We start from the raw sequence: 21,211 nt of genomic DNA on the forward strand, positions 1-21,211 counted from the left end.
ATTTGGAATAACTATACAAAACAAAGGACCATGGACAGCATACGACCTCGAAGCCTGATAGCGCAAAAATATTACTAAAATAGCGCGCAAGTACCACCACACTAAACATCTACAGTCTACTGAATTATCTCATGGAATAGTAAGCATCGAACGATGTGACAATCATCCAATCAAAAGACAGAGGACTACGACGAACAAAGAAAATAGTTTTTATAAACATGATCTCAACCCTAAAACCAGAGATTTCTCTTACTAATCCAAACTGATCGTTTAAAATGTAAAAAACAGATTATGGAGTCAGTTTTGGACTTAGTTTCATTTTCTGTGTAAATCGCTTATATCAATGCAAAGTGCTGCCGAGAAAAACTTTATTGGAAAAGAAATGTTTTAGAGATATAAGATATGGTATGAGTGCCTATGAGACAACTCTCCATCCAAGTAACAATTTATAAAAGTAAACCATTATAGGTCAAGGTACGACCTTCAACGCGGAGCCTTAGCTAACACCGAATAGCAAGCTATAAAGAGCCCCAAAATTTCATATTGAGTGTAGTGTTACAAAGTATTGAACGGAACGGATATGTGATCTCTGCGCCGGAGATTGGTAAAACCATTCAAATGGGAAAACCAACTGGCCAATCTATATATCATTCTAATGCAATTATTTTGTATCAATGGTTCTGATTGGATGACAGTTAGCGTACAATTCTCTATCTCCTTGTCTGTAACTAAGGAAGCCGACATTTTGAATTGCTGAATGTATTGACATGTAATTTCTACAATAATAAGCCAAAAAACTCACATGTTGCACCTAAATATCTTCTCTTTATTAAATTTTATTACATTCTGAAGCGGCACAGAAGCCAGAAAACGCCCGGTGTTTAAGTTTAACGCCGGAAGCATACCTATGACGTCATCTATAGTGTAGGGACCAAAGAATGAAAGAAGATAACATCTTTTCGCGGAATTTTCTTAAATGAAGATTTTACACTGAAATAATGATTGAAATTTAATTATGAACATGTTTTGCATTAGAATAGAGATAACTGTATTGCATTTGAAGCTTTGCGGACGTCCATCGGTAGTTTTACTGTCGCAAATACCCGTTTACCTGTCTCCGCTACGCGTCGCCAGGTAAACTAAATTTGCGATAGTAAAACTACGGATGGACGTCCTTAAAGCTTCAAATACAATACAGTTATCTCTTAAACGAGAAACACGTCACGTATGAACTACATATTAAACAGACGCCAACCACTGTACATCAGATTCTGACTTTTTGCAAACATTTGAAGCGGGATTAAACTTTTAATCAAACTGTCTCCCTTTTCTGAAACAATAGTAGATAACATCACAATATAGAAAGACACACTATAAAATATCAATTGAAAGGCTTAACTTAGAATATAAAATGGAACGGGGAATGCGTCAAAGAGACCACAACCCTATTAAAGAGCAGAAAACAACCCAATGATCTTCAGTGCAGCCAGAAAATCCCACAACAAGGGCTATATTCAGCTGACCCCTGAACAATAATTTACTAGTATACTGGTTCAATGAAATGGATATCACTCTTTAACTCCGAAACATACCGGTAGATAAAATTTATACTAGTATATATATTGACAGCAGAGCATTTGGACCGAGCGAGCGTGTTGCATTCTCCAAGTTGCAACATGTTTGCTGATAACTCAGAATCAATTCGCCTTCAGAATTTAAAGGACTTTGGGTTATCTAACTGTTTGTACATTATAATAAGAATAAAGTTTCGTGTACGCTTTCGAAAATATTACACAGAATATTTTAGATTCTGAAACGGTAAATTGAACAACAGATTTTAAGTGGTATTCATTAAAGTTGAAGTCATGCCTTCGAATGTTTAACAGACTGTTTCTCATAATTTGATTTTCCGATATGGAATATCTGTGACATAGATACAAGATAAATTCCTCTCGTCGGAGCTACAATTGATGGCCCTTTTTTAAACGATTGTGTTATTAGGGAATGTGACTTATCACCAAAATGTGACTTATCACCAAAATGTGACTTGCCCTTAACACCACAAAGGGTGCCAATAGTTGGAACTGCTTATCTGTAAGAGCTGATTTCATCCCAAGGTTTTTGTGAGGTTCCTGTTGCTCCCTGTTCAGTTTTCTGTGTAATGTTGGTTTGTTTTTGTTTGCCTATACATTTGTTTTTGAATGAGAAGCACTAGAAAATGAGACCAAGTTACAACCAATCACCTACAAACCCTCATGCAGCTTGACATACGAATTTTAAAACATTACACTGCAAATCGAATTTTTACAAAAGAGTACGTGTCCACCATGCACTTGCAATGCACTATCATAAGAATAGTAGAATAGAATGATATACAAATGGATAAAAAATATATATGCATATAAATGTTATATCAATATAATATATAACAATAAACCAGTTTATACTGATTTGTATCACTACAATATAACAGTTATTGCGTTGAGGTTGAATTTCCAGTAATTTATTCATCATCCACGAACGAGCTTGTCTCATAAAAAATATATCTCTATCATAATACATTACCCTCAATTTCAGGTATATAGATGTGTTGTTTTTTTTCTGAAACAAGTGCTTTTGACCATTCACAAAAACTTGCGATCATCCGATGTTCAGTACTTCAGTACTTTGATTTGCACTTAGCAATACATATGTGTAAATTATATAGAAATGCTTAAATAGTAGAATTAATGTTACGATGGCATTTCTCTTGTAATATTGAAAAAAATCATTGCATTTCAATTTTTTTTTTTTTTACGAATATGAGCAGTATGTTATTATAAAAATAGTTAGTACAAAAGTCAATTTTGAATTGTCGATTTAAGTACCACTCAAAGAATATGATATTACCATCAAAACAAACAGGAAGACACAAGATACATACTCTGGCTTCATGTACAACATGCAGTAAACTAGTTATAATTTTCACTTCTAAACTATGGAATATAATATTCTACATAACACTCAGCAAGAAGGCTGTAATTTACAACTTATCAAAACAAACGAAGAGAAAATAAATAAGATGAAGTTTGGGACAGCATTTTTTCAAACCAAACCTGTGGAAAAGTTATTATGCATTGGTATTAGTGTTGGAATACTAATAATATTGGTCTTCTTCTTAGCAATAGGCATAGTCATATACTATTCTGGGAGATGTCATGGTACTACGTTGACAGATACTCAACTGAGACAGTTGATTGTAGCGCTCAACAAGGAGCCGCCTGATAATTCCGACAGACCTAAAGAGTCTACCTCGGAAAGTGAAGTAGATACTGGATTTGATAGTACGACACACGATACAACCCGAGATACTTCTTTGGCCAGAAAAATTGATGGTAAGCTCATTGTCATTTTGTACGAGAAATGAAATCAATTAAATGAATTTCTGAACAGAAAGTAGTTCATCATGTTCATAGCTTTAACATATCTGTTTTTTTTTTTTAAATCTACCGGGGAAATTTTACGAAAAATCGATTTAATAAAACCAATATTTTTTGCCTTAAACTGAAATTAGAAAATGCAAAATTTAGACATTAATCTGAAAATAAAAGGATTCTTAAGTCAAAAACAACCAAGGGAAAGGTTTTCATTTCAAATTCTAATGTTTTTTCACATGAAAATCATACTGACTTGGTTTTAAAAGTCTTTGAATTTGATGTAACCGTTATTGTTGAAAGGGTGGGCATGTTTGGAAATAGGATCAGACTCGCTCATTTCGCTTCAATTTAAAGGGAAAACGAGACTGGTGACCATCTTTTTTTCTTTGCATTTTTGGATTCAACATAAAAAAATCTAGAGAATATGTGAAAATAAAAAAAATCTACCGGGGGTCACTATTGAGGTGAGCCACCTTAACCTCTCACGTGTATGACAGTCTCATCAAATTCTGTCATATTTACAACGATGCGTGAACAAAACAGACATAATAGGTAAAATTGTCAAAATATGGGTACAGCAGTCTAATATTAATACTAATAAGTACTAATATTGATATAACAAAAACACCGCTATGATTTTTTAAAAGTATCGCATTGATATAAGAACTAATAGCATTTGTTTATTTATGTATATAAGAAAAACACAGCACTTCAAATTTTACACGGACATAAACTTGAGCTTCTAACTAACTTCTGAGTGTATATTTAGACTCAATTGTTGTTTATATTTGAACAATAAGTTTTAAAGTTAGTATTTTCTTAATTTTTCGTTGCCGAAAACAACATTTCGCATGGAATGTCTGCATATTTACAATTGATATTAGACAATATCGCTATGTGATATAAGAAAAGTTTTTATCGATACGTTTCGTCCATAGACTGAAACTTATCTAATTTATTGCACTCCCTTTTTGAAGAACGAAAGAAAATTATAGAAAATATCATTGTTGTGAACTATTAAGAATTACGTAATTTCTTAAGGTCACAGTGGCACTCACACATTTTGTAACAACTACGTTTTGTCAATAACTTGGTTTATATCAGGTTAATTAGTGTGAATGTGTGTTCATGTGTGTGTGTTTTTTTTTTTTTTTTTTTTTTTTTTTTTTTTTTTTTTTTTTTTTGGTTTTTTTTTTTAATTGTAATGTAGAGTAATCATTCTTATCATTTTATGTGCTTTATTTTGTAATTCATTCAATTGCATAGCTCAAATTTTGGGCACCATAATAAGTTAATAAAATTATCTTATCTATCTTATAACAAAGTGGCATATAATTGGATTGTATAGGAAGTATTAATTCGTACATTTTGGTCAAAATTTTATACTTTGATTAGACGATGCAATGACTGAAATAATTTTATTGTAGACCTTGCTGGGAAATTTGATAAACTCAGAAATAAATCTTATGATTGCAAAGGTTAGTTCATATGATATTTAGATTAAGAAATCAATTGATTGATATATTTATTTACATCATTGTAATTACATGTTTATCTCTTGCTTGTAAGGAAAATGTAATAACAAAACAACCGAATTCCTTTGTTAATTGTGTACGTTTTTTTTCTTCACACTGGGTAATTGTCATAATTTACTGATACCCAAAGGAATATCTACGCAACTGTAAAAACAAAGTGGAGAATGAAAATGGGGAAAACGCCAAAGAGACAACAACCCGACCGAAGGACGTCAAGTTGGTTACCTATTCCCTATTCCCTATTCGTTACCTATTCCCTATTCCCTATTCGTTACCTATTCGTTACCTATTCCCTATTCCCTATTCGTTACCTATTCGTTACCTATTCCCTATTCCCTATTCGTTACCTATTCGTTACCTATTCCTTTTTCGTTACCTATTCGTTACCTATTCCCTATTCCCTATTCGTTACCTATTCCCTATTCCCTATTCGTTACCTATTCCCTATTCCCTATTCGTTACCTATTCGTTACTTATTCCCTATTCCTTATTCGTTACTTATTCGATTTTTAATATCCTTCCCCCTTTTTAATTAAGTCTCCCAAACAAAGTTTGCAGACTTATTGTTTTTGCTCAGTTCTTATTATTTTTATTATGTCACCCTGACGGAGGTCGGGTGACATATTGTTATTATGGCACCCTCAACGGAGTTGGGGTGACGTATTGTTATTCTACGTTTCTTTTTTTTCTTATTATGTCACCCGATCGACAAAGTCGGGTGACATATTGCTTTTCCTCTGTTTCTTTTTCCCTATAATTATTATTATGTCACCCGATCGACAATGTCGGGTGACATATTGCTTTTCCTCTATTATTATTATTTTTCTTCCATCTGAATGATAGTGCACTATAACAAGGAACCCTGACTTTCCAGTTGCAGTGCAACTTTGGAACTAAAAAATGGCTGCCATCACCATAGAAACGAAAAAATGGTGAAAAAATATAATTTTGGAGTTAGGTGAATTGTTTGAGAATGCTTAACCTTAAAATCTTTAGATTTTAATACAATGTAGGTGCCCACTGTATACTGCTTTGGGATGATTTTGGCAATCATTGGAACTGCTATGTTGCCATGGATACTACACCAAAAAATTCCAAAATATGGAAATGCTCCAAATTTTATAAAACTTCACAGTAACGATGAGCAACATTGTAAGATGTGGAATTGGGCGTTGGAATTTTGAAAATGTCTGCCGTTACCATGGAAACAATGCAAAACAGTCCAAAAACCTCAAAGTGGCAATAACTTTCTTAATATGGTAGGTCAAATGGATCGAAACTTTGATGGTATGGTCCCTCCCATGTACCAATGTGGTATATGCCATTAAATTTTGGGAATGGTCTCTGTTGCCATAGGAACCATCACAAATGTCAAAAATTTCAAAAATTTCAAAATGCTCCAAATTTGATGAAACTTAATACGATTGTAGACTGGCAAGTCTGGATGAGACTTTTGAAGTTGGAATTTCCAAAATGGCCACCGTTGCCATGGAAACTGCAAAAATGTCAAATATTTTCGAAATGCTCCAAACTTAATGAAACTTAATATTATTGTAAACTGGCATGTATAGATGAGACTTTTGAATTTGGAACTTTCAAAATGGCTGCCGTTGCCATGGAAACAGCAAAAATGTCATGTTTTTAAAAATGATCTAAATGTATTGAAAATTTACAGAAAAATGTATAGCCATGCAAATATGTCCATTCACTGTTAAAAGTTTTTGAAATGGCTGCCGCTTAGTGGCAATGGGGGGAAGGGTGACATCCGCTATTGCTTGCAATAGCAATTCTAGTTATTCTTCTTCTTCCTCTTCTTCTTCCGCCACTTTAAAAATGAACTTGTCCGCAGCATTTCTCCAAAACTACTTGTCAGATTTACTTAAGGTTTCATTAAATGTTAGACTAATATGTCTAGGTGAGCTATCAATCGTTCATTGTGCATTGGGTCTATTAAGGGGTATTTGGGGGGGGGGGGCAGAAAGAAGGGAGGGGTTTACTATAGAACCCTAAGGGATTTTTTTTCTAAAATTTTCAAATGAATATAACTTGAAAACTGTAAGTGATAGATACATGCAGTCTTAAGAAATGGTTAAAGGACAATAAAACAAATCACATGAAATATAGGGGAGTCCCTGGGGGGTCATCCCTACCCCCTTCAATTCGAGAATATGCTTTTAACTTGTAAACGGTCCAGATCCCCACCCCTAAACCATATATATTATTGTATGGGACAATAAAACTAACCAAATGAAATTAAATAAAAGTTCCTGGGGGTCACCCCCACCCCGTTCAATTTGAGAATGTACTATCATCTTGTAAACAGTCCAGATCCCCACCCCTAAACCATATATATTCTTGAATAGGACGATAAAACAAATCAAATGAAATTAAATGAAAGTCCCCGGGGGTCATCCCCACCCCGTTCAATTTGAGAATGTACTATTATCTTGTTAAAGGTCCAGATCCCCACCCCTAAACCATATATTTTATTGTAGGCGACAATAAAACAAATGAAATGAAATAAAAGGAAAGTCCCTAGGGGGTCACCCCACCCCCTCTTGTTTGAAAACTTATAAACGGTCAACATCCCCACCCCTTAACTATATATATTCTTGTAAGGGACAATAAAAGTAATCAAATGAAATTAAATGGAAGTTCCTTGGGGTCACCCCACCCCGTTCAATTTGAGAATGTACTATTATCTTGTAAATGGTCCAGATCCCCACCCCTAAACCATATATATTCTTGTAGGGGACAATAAAACAAATGAAATGAAATAAAGGAAAGTCCCTAGGGGGTCAGCCCACCCCCTCTTGTTTGAAAATTTGTAAACGGTCAACATCCCCACACCTTAACTATATATATTCTTGTAAGGGACAATAAAACTAATCAAATGAAATTAAATGGAAGTTCCTTGGGGTCACCCCCACCCCGTTCAATTTGAGAATGTACTATTATCTTTTAAATGGTCCAGATCCCCACCCCTAAACCATATATTTTCTTGTAGGGGGCAATAAAACAAATAAAATGAAATGCAGGTAAAGTCCCTGGGGGTCACCACCACCCCCTCCTGTTTGAATACTTGTAAATGGTGGAGATCCCCACCAGTAAGTCATATATATTCTTGTATGGGACAAAAAATCAAATCAAATGAACATGGGACCATATGAATTGCGATTTATGGGAGCTTTGTTTGGGAGACTTCGTAACAGCATCCTGTTACAATTACTTCTTGTTGTTTATACTCTTATATCTGGTAATAGTTCTAAATTTGTTGAGGTAAAATGATCTTTTTATGACCTATTTATATGTGTTTGTGCTCAACCGATCCTTTTACTTTATGTTCGATACTCATTTGTATAGGTCAATGTACGGCCTTCAGCAATGAGCATAGCCCAAACCGTGTAGTCACCTATAAAAGGCCCAGATATGACAATTTCAAACAATTCAAAAAACAAAACTAACGGCCGTATTTCATATACAAAAACATAAATGGAAAACAAATATGTAACACAAAAACAAACGATAACTACTTAATTTCAGGCTCTTGTCTAGGGACAGGCACATACTAACATAATGTGGTGGGGTTAAACATGTTAGCAGGGTGTACATCGTTTCGGAGCATGCTATTACCTTGTTTAATTCGTTCCATCACTCGCTTATAATTCGCTTATAATACGTGTATCATACGTTGCACCTTTTAAAACATGATTTTCAATTATTTTGTTGTCTCTGGTGGTAGATTTGGGTTCTTAGAGGTGATATAACTCTATAAACGAATATGTACCCGTTCCAGCGCTCGGATAATACCCTGTTACTTATTCGTTACCTATTCGTTACTTATTCGCTTTAAATACGTTTGTTGTACGTTGCACCTTTTAGAAAAGGATTTTCACTTGTGTTCATATCTCTGGTGGTAACAATGTGTTCTTAGAGATGAAATATCCCTATTAGCGCGTATGTACCCGTTCCAGCGCTCGGATAATACCCTGTTACTTATTCGTTCCTTATTCGCTTTTAATGCGCGGGGTAAGTATACGTTGCACTTTGAAATAAATCGTTTTTTTAATTGTGTTCATGTCTCTGGTGGTAACAAGGTGTTCTTAGAGACGAAATGACCCTATTAGAGCGCATGTACCCGTTCCAGCGCTCGGTTAATACCCTGTTACCTATTCGTTACCTATTCACTTATAATACGTTTGTTGTACGTTGCACCTTTTAGAAAAGGATTTTCACTTGTGTTCATGTCTCTGGTGGTAACAATGTGTAATAAGGGATGAAATGACCCTATTAGTGTGCATGTACCCGTTCCAGCGCTCGGTTAATACCCTGTTACCTATTCGTTATCTATTCGTTACTTATTCGTTTTTAATACGTTTGTTGTACGTTGCACCTTTTAGAAAAGGATTTTCAATTGTGTTCATGTCTCTGGTGGTAACAATGTGTTCTTAGAGATGAAATGACCCTATTAGCGCATATGTACCCGTTCCAGCGCTCGGTTAATACCCTGTTACCTATTCGTTACCTATTCGTTACTTGTTCGCTTTAAATACGTTTTTTGTACGTTGCACCTTTTAGAAAAGGATTTTCACTTGTGTTCATGTCTCTGGTGGTAACAATATGTAATTAGAGATGAAATGACCCTATTAGCGTGCATGTACCCGTTCCAGCGCTCGGTTAATACTTTGTTACCTATTCGTTACCTATTCACTTATAATACGTTTGTTGTACGTTGCACCTTTTAGAACAGGATTTTCAATTGTGTCCATGTCTCTGGTGGTAACAATGTGTTCTTAGAGATGAAATGACCCTATTAGCGCGCATGTACCCGTTCCAGCGCTCGGTTAATACCCTGTTGCCTATTCGTTACCTATTCGTTACCTATTCACTTATAATACGTTTGTTGTACGTTTCACCTTTTAGAAAAGGATTTTCACTTGTGTTCATGTCTCTGGTGGTAACAATGTGTAATTAGAGATGAAATGACCCTATTAGCGTGCATGTACCAGTTCCAGCGCTCGGTTAATACCCTGTTGCCTATTCGTTACCTATTCGTTACCTATTCGTTACCTTTTCACTTATAATACGTTTGTTGTACGTTGCACCTTTTAGAAAAGGATTTTCCTTTGTGTTCATGTCTCTGGTGGTAACAATGTGTAATTAGAGATGAAATGACCCTATTAGCGTGCATGTACCCGTTCCAGCGCTCGGTTAATACCCTGTTACCTATTCGTTACCTATTCGTTATTTATTCGTTTTTGATACGTTTGTTGTACGTTGCACCTTTTAGAAAAGGATTTTCAATTGTGTTCATGTCTCTGGTGGTAACAATGTGTTCTTAGAGATGAAATGACCCTATTAGCGCATATGTACCCGTTCCAGCGCTCGGTTAATACCCTGTTACCTATTCGTTACCTATTCGTTACTTATTCGCTTTAAATACGTTTGTTGTACGTTGCACCTTTTAGAAAAGGATTTTCACTTGTGTTCATGTCTCTGGTGGTAACAATATGTAATTAGAGATGAAATGACCCTATTAGCGTGCATGTACCCGTTCCAGCGCTCGGTTAATACCCTGTTGCCTATTCGTTACCTATTCGTTACTTATTCGCTTTAAATACGTTTGTTGTACGTTGCACCTTTTAGAAAAGAATTTTCAATTGTGTTCATGTCTCTGGTGGTAACAATGTGTTCTTAGAGATGAAATGACCCTATTAGCGCACCTGTTCCAGCGCTCGGATAATACCCGGTTACTTATTCGTTACTTATTCGCTTTTAATGCGCAGGGTATACGTTGCACCTTGAAATAAATTGTTTTTTAATTGTGTTCATGTCTCTGGTGGTAACAATGTGTTCTTAGAGATGAAATGACCCTATTAGCGCGCATGTACCCGTTCCAGCGCTCGGTTAATACCCGGTTACCTATTAGGTACCTATTCGTTACTTATTCGCTTATAATAAGTTTGTTGTACAATGCCCCTTTTAGAAACAGATTTTCATTTGTGTTCATGTCTCTGGTGGTAACAATGTGTTCTTAGATATGAAATAACCCTTTTAGCGCGTATGTACCCGTTCCAGCGCTCGTCTAATACCTTGTTACCTATTCGTTACTTCTTATTTCAAGGTGCAACGCATAGCACGCGTATTTAAAGCGAATAATGAACGAATAAGTAACAGGGTATCAGTCGAGCACTGAAACGGGTACATATGTTCGATTAAGGTTATTTCACCTATAAGAACTGACAGTTACCACCAGAGACACAACAATATTTCTTTTTAAAGTGCAACGCATTACACACGTTTTAAAAGCGAATAAGGAACGAATAAGTTACAGGGTATCACTGAGTGGTGAAATGGGTACATATGCGCTAATAGGGTTTTTTCAACTCATATCAGAGAACACATAATTACCACCAGAGACGTGAAAGCAATCGATAATCGATTTATTTCAAGGTGCAACGTATACCACGCGTATTTAAAGCGAATAAGGAACGAATAAGTAACAGGGTATCAGTCGAGCGCTGAAACGGGTACATATGTTCTATTAGGGTTATTTCACCTCTAAAAACCGACAGTTACCACCAGAGACACAAACATATTTCTTTTTTTAAAGTGCAACGCATAACACACGTTTTATTTTTTAATTTAAACACATTTATTTATAGTGAATTGGGAAACAAGTTTTGCAACTTATATTTACCCCTTTCCACTTTTCGGGTGCGAGTGCTGCCTTGTAGCGGCATCAGCCTACTCTTTTTCGAAATCTACAAGGGTGTCTTCAACGTGCAAGAGATATGGCTCTCTCTTAACAAGGGTCAGCCATTTATAGTCCCCTTCCGACGGACTATCATCGTTTCCTGAAGACCATAGTCGCAAATGGTGTCAAGGGAGAGCCGAAAATTGAGTTCCTGAAATTTTCATCCCGAACGGGAATCGAACCAGGAACCATTGTGTTAGTAGTCCGATGCACTAACCGCTACAACACATTTTATAAGCGAATAAGAAACGAATAAGTAACAGGGTATCAGTGTTGCGCTGAAACGGGTACATATGCGCTAATAGGGTTTTTTTTCACTTCAGAGAACACACAATTACCGCCAGAGACATGAAAGCAATAGATAATCGATTTATTCCAAGGTGCAACGTATACCACGCGTATTTAAAGCGAATAAGGAACGATTAAGTAACAGGGTATTAACCGAGCGCTGGAACGGGTACATACGCGCTAATAGGGTCATTTCATCTCTAAGAACACATTGTTACCACCAGAGACATGGACACAATTGAAAATCCTTTTCTAAAAGGTGCAACCTACAACAAACGTATTATAAGTGAATAGGTAACGAATAGGTAACGAATAGGTAACAGGGTATAAACCGAGCGCTGGAACAGGTACATGCACGCTAATAGGGTCATTTCATCTCTAATTACACATTGTTACCACCAGAGACATGAACACAAGTAAAAATCTTTTTCTAAAAAGTGCAACGTACAACAAACGTATATAAAGCGAATAAGTAACGAATAGGTAACAGGGTATTAACCGAGCGCTGGAACGGGTACATATGCGCAAATAGGGTCATTTCATCTCTAAGAACACATTGTTACCACCAGAGACATGAACACAATTGAAAATCCTTTTCTAAAAGGTGCAACGTACAACAAACGTATTATAAGTGAATAGGTAACGAATAGGTAACAGGGTATTAACCGAGCGCTGGAACGGGTACATGCGCGCTAATAGGGTCATTTCATCTCTAAGAACACATTGTTACCACCAGAGACATGAACACAAGTGAAAATCCTTTTCTAAAAGGTGCAACGTACAACAAACGTATTTAAAGCGAATAAGTAACGAATAGGTAACGAATCAGTAACAGAGTATTAACCGAGCGCTGGAACGGGTACATGTGCTCTAAGAGGGTCTTTTCGTCTCTAAGATTACATTGTTACCACCAGAGACATGAACACAATTAAAACACGATTTATTTCAAGGTGCAACGTATACTTACCCCGCGCATTAAAAGCGAATAAGGAACGAATAAGTAACAGGGTATTATCTGAGCGCTGGAACGGGTACATGCACGCTAATAGGGTAATTTCATCTCTAATTACACATTGTTAGCACCAGAGACATGAACACAAGTGAAAATCCTTTTCTAAAAGGTGCAACGTACAACAAATGTATTATAAGTGAATAGGTAACGAATAGGTAACGAATAGGTAACAGGGTATTAACCGAGCGCTGGAACGGATACATGCGCGCTAATAGGGTCATTTCATCTGTAAGAACACATTGTTACCACCAGAGACATGAACACAATTGAAAATCCTTTTCTAAAAGGTGCAACGTACAACAAACGTATTATAAGTGAATAGGTAACGAATAGGTAACGAATATGTAACAGGGTATTAACCGAGCGCTCGAACGGGTACATGCGCGCTAATAGGGTCATTTCATTTCTAAGAACACATTGTTACCACCAGAGACATGGACACAATTGAAAATTCTTTTCTAAAAGGTGCAACGTACAACAAACGTATTATAAGTAAATAGGTAACGAATAGGTAACGAATAGGTAACGAATAGGTAACAGGGTATTTACCGAGCGCTGGAACGGGTACATGCGCGCTAATAGGGTCATTTCATCTCTAAGAACACATTGTTACCACCAGAGACATGGACACAATTGAAAATTCTTTTCTAAAAGGTGCAACGTACAACAAACGTATTATAAGTGAATAGGTAACGAATAGGTAACGAATAGGTAAAAGAGTAATAACCGAGCGTTGGAACGGGTACATACATGCTAATAGGGTCATTTCATCTCTAATTACACATTGTTACCACCAGAGACATGAACACAAGTGAAAATCCTTTTCTAAAAGGTGCAACGTACAACAAACGTATTTAAAGCGAATAAGTAACGAATAGGTAACGAATAGGTAACAGGGTATACCCGAGCGCTGGAACGAGTACATGCGCTCTAATAGGGTCTTTTCGTCTCTAAGATTACATTGTTACCACCAGAGACATGAACACTATTAAAACACGATTTATTTCAAGGTGCAACGTATACTTACCCCGCGCATTAAAAGCGAATAAGGAACGAATAAGTAACAGGGTATTATCCGAGCGCTGGAACGGGTACATGCACGCTAATAAGGTAATTTCATCTCTAATTACACATTGTTACCACCAGAGACATGAACACAAGTGAAAATCCTTTTCTAAAAAGTGCAACGTACAACAAATGTATTATAAGTGAATAGGTAACGAATAGGTAACGAATAGGTAACAGGGTATTAACCGAGCGCTGGAACGGATACATGCGCGCTAATAGGGTCATTTCATCTGTAAGAACACATTGTTACCACCAGAGACATGAACACAATTGAAAATCCTTTTCTAAAAGGTGCAACGTACAACAAACGTATTATAAGTGAATAGGTAACGAATAGGTAACGAATATGTAACAGGGTATTAACCAAGCGCTGGAACGGGTACATGCGCGCTAATAGGGTCATTTCATTTCTAAGAACACATTGTTACCACCAGAGACATGGACACAATTGAAAATCCTTTTCTAAAAGGTGCAACGTACAACAAACGTATTATAAGTGAATATAGGTAACGAATGGGTAACGAATAAGTAACAGGGTATTAACCGAGCGCTGGAACGGGTAGATGCGCGCTAATAGGGTCATTTAATCTCTAAGAAAACACATTGTTACCACCAGAGACATGGACACAATTGAAAATCCTTTTCTAAAAGGTGAAACGTACAACAAACGTATTATAAGTAAATAGGTAACGAATAGGTAACGAATAGGTAACGAATAGGTAACAGGGTATTTACCGAGCGCTGGAACGGGTACATGCGCGCTTATAGGGTCATTTCATCTCTAAGAACACATTGTTACCACCAGAGACATGGACACAATTGAAAATTCTTTTCTAAAAGGTGCAACGTACAACAAACGTATTATAAGTGAATAGGTAACGAATAGGTAACGAATAGGTAAAAGAGTAATAACCGAGCGTTGGAACGGGTAAATGCACGCTAATAGGGTCATTTCATCTCTAATTACACATTGTTACCACCAGAGACATGAACACAAGTGAAAATCCTTTTCTAAAAAGTGCAACGTACAACAAATGTATTATAAGTGAATAGGTAACGAATAGGTAACAGGGTATTAACCGAGCGCTGGAACGGATACATGCCGCTAATAGGGTCATTTCATCTGTAAGAACACATTGTTACCACCAGAGACATGAACACAATTGAAAATCCTTTTCTAAAAGGTGCAACGTACAACAAACGTATTATAAGTGAATAGGTAACGAATAGGTAACGAATATGTAACAGGGTATTAACCAAGCGCTGGAACGGGTACATGCGCGCTAATAGGGTCATTTCATTTCTAAGAACACATTGTTACCACCAGAGACATGGACACAATTGAAAATCCTTTTCTAAAAGGTGCAACGTACAACAAACGTATTATAAGTGAATAGGTAACGAATAGGTAACAAATAGGTAACAGGGTATTAACCGAGCGCTGGAACGGGTACTTGCACGCTAATAGGGTCATTTCGTCTCTAAGAACATATTGTTACCATTAGAGACATAAACACAATTAAAAAACGATTTATTTCAAGGTGCAACGTATACTTACCCCGCGCATTAAAAGCGAATAAGGAACGAATAAGTAACAGGGTATTATCCGAGCGTTGGAACGGGTACATGCACGCTAATAGAGTCATTTTATCTCTGAGAAGACATTGTTTCCACCAGAGACATGGACACAATTGAAAATCCTTTGCAAGGTGCAACGTACAACAAACGTATTAAAAGTGAATAGGTAACGAATAGGTAACAGGGTATTAACCGAGCGCTGGAACGGATACATGCACGCTAATAGGGTAATTTCATCTCTAATTACACATTGTTACCACGAGAGACATGAACACAAGTGAAAATCCTTTTCCAAAAGGTGCAACGTACAACAAACGTATTTAAAGCGAATAAGTAACGAATAGGTAACAGGGTATTAACCGAGCGCTGGAACGGGTAAATATGCGCTAATAGGGTCATTTCATCTCTAAGAACACATTGTTACCACCAGAGACATGAACACAATTGAAAATCCTTTTGTAAAAGGTGCAACGTACAACAAACGTATTATAAGTGAATAGGTAACGAATAGGTAACGAATAGGTAACAGGGTATTAACCGAGCGCTGGAACGGGTATATGCGCGCTAATAGGGTCATTTCATCTCTTAGAACACATTGTTACCACCAGAGACTTGGACACAATTGAAAATCCTTTTCTAAAAGGTGCAACGTACAACAAACGTATTTAAAGCGAATAAGTAACGAATATTTAACAGGATATTATCCGAGCGCTGGAACGAGTACATATGCGCTTATAGAGTTATATCACCTCTAAGAACCCAAATCTACCACCAGAGACAACAAAACAATTGAAAATCATGTTTTAAAAGGTGCAACGTATGATACACGTATTATAAGCAAATTATAAGCGAGTGATGGAACGAATTAAACAAGTTAATAGCATGCTCCGAAACGATGTACACCCTGCTAACATGTTTAACCCCACCACATTATGTTAGTATGTGCCTGTCCCTAGACAAGAGCCTGAAATTAAGTAGTTATCGTTTGTTTTTTGTGTTACATATTTGTTTTCCGTTTATTTTTTTTTTTGTATATGAAATACGGCCGTTAGTTTTGTTGTTTGAATTGTTTGAAATTGTCATATCTGGGCCTTTTATAGGTGACTACACGGTTTGGGCTATGCTCATTGTTGAAGGCCGTACATTGACCTATAGTTGATAGTTTCTGTTTCATTTTGGTCTATTGTGGGTTGTTGTCTCATTGGCAATCATACCACATCTTTTTTTTTTATGCAAGCGCTAACACGGTGATTTCATCCCTTCGAACCAAGATCCATCTTCAAACATACGGACATAAAGCAGTTAAAAGGTAGAACGTATAAAAATCAAATAAGGAACAAATGAGTATCGAACATAAAGTAAAAGGATCGGTTGAGCACAAACACATATAAATAGGTCATAAAAAGATCATTTTACCTCAACAAATTTAGAACTATTACCAGATATAAGAGTATAAACAACAAGAAGTAATTGTAACAGGATGCTGTTACGAAGTCTCCCAAACAAAGCTCACATAACTCGCAATTCATAAGGTCCCATGTTCATTTGATTTGATTTTTTGTCCCATACAAGAATATATATGGCTTACTGGTGGGGATCTCCACCATTTACAAGTATTCAAACAGGAGGGGGTGGTGGTGACCCCCAGGGACTTTACCTGCATTTCATTTTATTTGTTTTATTTTCCCCTACAAGAATATATATGGTTTAGGGGTGGGGATGTTGACTGTTTACAAGTTTTCAAACAAGAGTGGGTGGGATGACCCCATCAGGACTTCCCCTTTATCTCATTTTATTTGTTTTATTGTCCCCTACAAGAACATATATGGTTTGGGGGTGGGGATCTGGACCATTTACAAGATAATAGTACATTCTCAAATTGAACGGGGTGGGGGTGACCCCAAGGAACTTCCATTTAATTGCATTTGATTAGTTTTATTGTCCCTTACAAGAATATATATAGTTTAGGGTGGGGATGTTGACCGTTTACAAGTTTTCAAACAAGAGGGGGTAGGCTGACCCCCTAGGGACTTTCCTTTTATTTCATTTCATTTGTTTTATTGTCCCCTACAAGAAAATATATGGTTTAGGGGTGGGGATCTGGACCATTTACAAGATAATAGTACATTCTCAAATTGAACGGGGTGGGGGTGACCCCCAGGAACTTCCATTTAATTTCATTTGATTAGTTTTATTGTCCCCTACAAGAATATATATGGTTTAGGGGTGGGGATCTGGACCGTTTACAAGATAATAGCACATTCTAAAATTGAACGGGGTGGGGATGACCCCCGGGGACTTCCATTTAATTTCATTTGATTTGTTTTATCGTCCTATTCAAGAATATATATGGTTTAGGGGTGGGGATCTGGATCGTTTATAAGATAATAGTATATTCTCAAATTAAACGGGGTAGGGGTGACCCCCAGGAACTTTTATTTAATTTCATTTGATTAGTTGTTTTGTCCCATACAATAATATATATGGTTTAGGGGTGGGGATCTGGACCGTTTACAAGTTAAAAGCATATTCTCGAATTGAAGGGGGTAGGGATGACCCCCAGGGACTCCCCTATATTTCATGTGATTTGTTTTATTGTTCTTTAATCATTTCTGAAGACTGCATGTATCTATCACTTACAGTGTTCAAGTTATATTCATTTGAAAATTTTAGAAAATAAAATCCCATAGGGTTCTATAGTAAACCCCTCCCTTCTTTCTGCCCCCCCTCCCCCAAAAAAAATACCCCTTAATAGACCCAATGCACAAATGAACGATTGATGGCTCACCTAGACATATTAGTCTAACATTTTATGAAACCCTAAGTAAATCTGACAAGTAGTTTTGGAGAAATGCTGCGGACAAGTTCATTTTTAAAGTGGCGGAAGAAGAAGAGGAAGAAGAGGAAGAAGAAAAATAATAAAAATAATAAGAACTGAGCAAAAACAATAAGTCTCCAAACTTTGTTTGGGAGACTTAATTAAAAAGGGGGAAGGATATTAAAAATCGAATAAGTAACGAATAAGGAATAGGGAATAAGTAACGAATAGGTAACGAATAGGGAATAGGGAATAGGTAACGAATAGGTAACGAATAGGGAATAGGGAATAGGTAACGAATAGGTAACGAATAGGGAATAGGGAATAGGTAACGAATAGGTAACGAATAGGGAATAGGGAATAGGTAACGAATAGGGAATAGGGAATAGGTAACGAATAGGGAATAGGGAATAGGTAACCAACTTGACGTCCATACCGAATAGCGAAAAAACAGCAGAAGGCCACCAATTAGTCATGCTCTGTGCTCTGTAGAGTTATTGCAATTATTTTATTATGGGAAGGAGAAGACTTTTAAAAATTTTGTGTTTAGTTTAAACAAATTTTATTTACTCAAAGTAAAATGGATTAGACACAAGTAACCCATACTGAAGTCCGCTCCGAATACCAATAAATTACAATACAATATCAATATGAATGTTTGTGTCCGACCCTATTAAAATTGGGAAAGGAAATGGTGAATGTGTCAAAGCGACAGCAACCCGACCATAGAACAGACAACAGCCGAAGGCCACCAATGGGTCTTCAATGTAGCGAGAACACCCAACCCCACCCGGAGGCGTCTTTCAGCTGCCCCCTTAAAAAGTATGTATACAAGTTCAGTGATAATGGACGTCATACTAAACTCCGAATTATACACAAGAAACTAAAATTAAAAATAATACAAGACTAATAAAGGCCAGAGGCTCCTGACTTGGGACAGGCGCAAAATTGCGGCGGGGTTAAGCATGTTTCTGAGACCTAAACTCTCCCCCTATACCTATAGCCAATGTAGAAAAGTAAACGCATAACAATACGCACATTAAAATTCAGTTCAAGAGAAGTCCGAGTCTGATGTCAGAAGATTTAACAAAGGAAAATAAACAAAATTACAATAATACATAAATAACAACAGACTACTAGCAGTTATTCCGAGACAAGTGCCTGGTATGAAAGTCGTATATAGTTCAGTTATATAGACAAAATTGTGTGAGTAACTAAACAGACATAATAAGTTAATAATTAGGATCCAGCAACAAAGAATAATTTGACTGATTCAGCTTGTTTGTATGCTGTAATTATTGTTGTATTATTTTATTTTTTTTTTGTATCTTAATGCGAATCATGCGTCGTGATGCGTATCGCAATAATAAGAATTGGCATTATGATTTTTGATGTATATATGTAAGTAGTATTTCCTGAAATCGCAATAAATTATCGCGCATTTATGTTCATTCTTCAAAAATCGCAATAATAAATGTACGCAATAATTTCTGAATTTTGCAGTATTGTATTGCTGTTTACCATATTTACTACAATTGTTTATGTTACAGAAAATACACCAGAACATCCTACTGCATTTACAGCATTGTCTACATTTTCAAGTGGACTTCCAAATGGCCCAATTCTGTTTGACAAAGTAATTGCCAATGTCGGCAATTCTTATAACCCAAGTTCAGGAAAATTCACAGCGCCTGTATCTGGACTTTACAGTATATCTGTCTCTATCATGGGTCTTCATGGGAACTCAATACATGTTAATATCCGTAAGAATGATCAGGAACTTGCAAGGCTTTGGACACATGGCGGAGGTAGAGGCGAAGTAGCATCTCATACGCTAAACCTTCCACTCCCGGGGCGAAGATATACGCACGAGAGCCTTATAACGTATTTTCAGGAATATTGATTGCAAGTGGAAAATTCAATTAAACACTTGAACACACCCGCGAAATCGCGGGCATATATACAGCTTGTGAACTGTTGTAGGATATTTTTTGTACTAAAAGATATTATGTATGGAGAATATCATAAAAGGTATCAAAAGCCCTCTCCCTTTTTCCAAAGTCCGATATTTGTTTCCTTTCTGTTAAATTCAATTATTTTCGTGTTTCTGGCCTTAGACCTTTGCTACAATGCATCTTTTGGTAAAAGTCAAATTAAAATCAAAAATTTGCACCGCTTCAAACATGAAATAAATGCAACTGCTTATATATAGACCATTATTAGTCTAATGAAATATGCTTCTAGGACAATCCATCAGTGCCTTTTCTTTTGAGAGCCTTATTGACATGCCAATGGTAGGATATGAATTTTGTATAAATGACTAAGACCTACTCAGGCTTATTTGAGGTGTGGTCGGAGGGGTCCTGATCCCGAAATCCCGGGCATAAAAATATGAAATCCCGAGATGCATATTTAAAGAAATTCGTATCCCGAAATTGAAACTATATTCCCGGATCCCGTAAGTATCAATCCCCAAATCGCGAGCTTAAAAACACCAGATCCCGACGTCCCGAAAAAGGTCCTGCCTCCCTCTAATCTCTACCCTACTTTCATTTTTGCCAAATCACTACTTTCACTTTCAACAATAAATTTGTATGTCCCATTTATGGGCATTATGTTTTCTAGTCTGTGCATCCGTGCTTTCGCTCGTTCGTCCGTCCGTCCGTCTGTTCCGCTCCAGGTTAAAGTTTTTGGTCGAGGTAGTTTTTGATGAAGTTGAAGTCCAATCAACTCGAAACT

The 21,211-nt window shown here is 36.6% G+C and overlaps 1 long non-coding RNA gene across 1 annotated transcript; it reads left to right on the forward strand.

The window, feature by feature from the left end:
* The first annotated feature begins 2,942 nt into the window (after positions 1-2,942).
* On the forward strand, positions 2,943-20,335 carry LOC143047508 (uncharacterized). Its single transcript, XR_012969587.1, has 3 exons — positions 2,943-3,374; positions 4,844-4,894; positions 20,023-20,335. It is a non-coding gene; the product is annotated as an uncharacterized LOC143047508 (long non-coding RNA).
* The last annotated feature ends 876 nt before the right edge of the window (positions 20,336-21,211 follow it).

Source organism: Mytilus galloprovincialis, chromosome 10, assembly GCF_965363235.1.
Source record: "Mytilus galloprovincialis chromosome 10, xbMytGall1.hap1.1, whole genome shotgun sequence".
In the NCBI taxonomy this organism is placed as follows: Eukaryota; Metazoa; Mollusca; class Bivalvia; order Mytilida; family Mytilidae; genus Mytilus; species Mytilus galloprovincialis.